This window comes from Mus caroli, chromosome 16 (genome assembly GCF_900094665.2).
Source record: "Mus caroli chromosome 16, CAROLI_EIJ_v1.1, whole genome shotgun sequence".
In the NCBI taxonomy this organism is placed as follows: Eukaryota; Metazoa; Chordata; class Mammalia; order Rodentia; family Muridae; genus Mus; species Mus caroli.
Genome location: NC_034585.1, coordinates 45,256,526 through 45,258,341, shown reverse-complemented (window position 1 = coordinate 45,258,341; position 1,816 = coordinate 45,256,526).

Sequence of the window (1,816 nt, the reverse complement as noted above, 5' to 3'; positions counted from 1 at the left end):
CCAGGGCTATAACAGAGAAACCCTGTCGCAAAAAACAAAAAACAAAAACAAAACAAAAAACCAACAAAGTACTATTTTAATGTCTTGGACATAACTCCTTATCGATTTCATTGGGCTGTCCTTCTGTCTGTCTCTTCCTGCCTGTGGAACAGACACTGGACCTTGAGAGTTCTAGGCAGGTGCTTTTACTACTGCCCTTCTTTTATTTGTTTGCTTGCTTGCTTGCATGCAGGCTTATTAGTTTGTTTGTTTATTTATTTTTATTTTTATTTGTGTTTCTGTCTGTCTTTGTACAGAGAACAACTTGTCTGTTCTTTGCATCTACCCTCTGGGTTCCTGTGGACCTGGTTTTTCTGAGAAATGCTCTTTAAAGCTTGACCTAATAAAGCCAGATTTCATTCAACCTGAAACCAAGGTAATAGTGTTTTGGGCTATGCACTCGCTCTGCTTACATACTGTGTAACCTACTTAAAAATAACTGACCTCTATGGACAATATTGCAATCAGTCCCACTAGACCTATACTTTGGACTTCCAACGTAATCCACTCCTACAAGCTTCACTCAATGCCCAGCCTCTCTTGTACTGTGTTTCCTGTTTCTTTGTGAGCCATTCATATTCCTGACTCAGAACAACGTGTGTGAGATGTGGTGTCTGGGTCTAAGACCATGTGCTGAGTGCAGGAAGGCATTGAAAACAATGTCTGCCCCCCACATATGTTGGAAACAACATGTGGGCACAGAGTAAGAAAATCTGACTGTGTGCTGTCCTGGGTCAGTAAGACCAGAAAAACAGCTTCTCCCTTATGAGACTCCCGTAAAAGATGAAGATGAAAGATCCTTTCTGTTACCGTGTGCAGTGCTGCTCGCTAAGCTTTTGTTTAGGACTACTGCTCTCTCAGACTAGAACACTGCCTGATTAAAACAGGAGCAATCAAAACTATCTGAATGAACCCCACTCCCCAAACTTGAGTAACACCAAGAGTTAGTTTCTCTGTGTGTGTGTTGCATGCATCAGTCTCTGTCTCTGTTTCTGTCTCTCTCTCTCTTATTGTTTTGAGACAGGACCTCACTATATAGTCCAGGGATTCACTTTCAAACTCACAAAGACCCTCCTACCTCTTCTCCTCCCACCCCTACACCCCTACACCCCAGTGCTGAAATAAAAATGTGCTGCCCCACACCCAGCCATCTCATTTTTACTCTACAAGTGAACAACTGTAATCTCAGCTACTGGAAAGGATTGCATGTTCAAGGCCAGCCTGCTGGAATAGCTTTCTTTATAAGACCCCATCTAAAAATGTTGTTGTTAGATGGATAGATTAAATAGATAGATAAAATTTTGTATGGGAGAATATTTTTGTAGTATGGCAGAGTCTCTGGGTTCAAGCCTTGGGGTGGGAAGGGGAGAAAGAACATTGGTTAAATCCAGAGTTGGACAGAAAGTTCTGAGAAGAGAAAAGAATAAAATATCACAAGATGATAAGGAACTGAACAAGAAGGAGTGATGAGGGTGAATGTGAACTAAGTACTATCATTGTCTTAGTTAGGGTTTTACTGCTGTGAACAGACACATGACCATGACCAACGCAACTTTTTTTTTTTTTAGATGCTGGTGAGGATGTAGAGAAAGAGGAACGCTCCTCCACTGTTGGTAGGATTGCAAGCTGGTGCAACCACTCTGGAAATCAGTGTGGTGGTTCCTCAGAAAATTGGACGTAGTACTATCTGAGAACCCAGCTATATCACTCCTGGGCATATACCAAGGAGATGCTCCAACATGTAAGAAGGACACATGCTCTACTATGTTCATAGCAG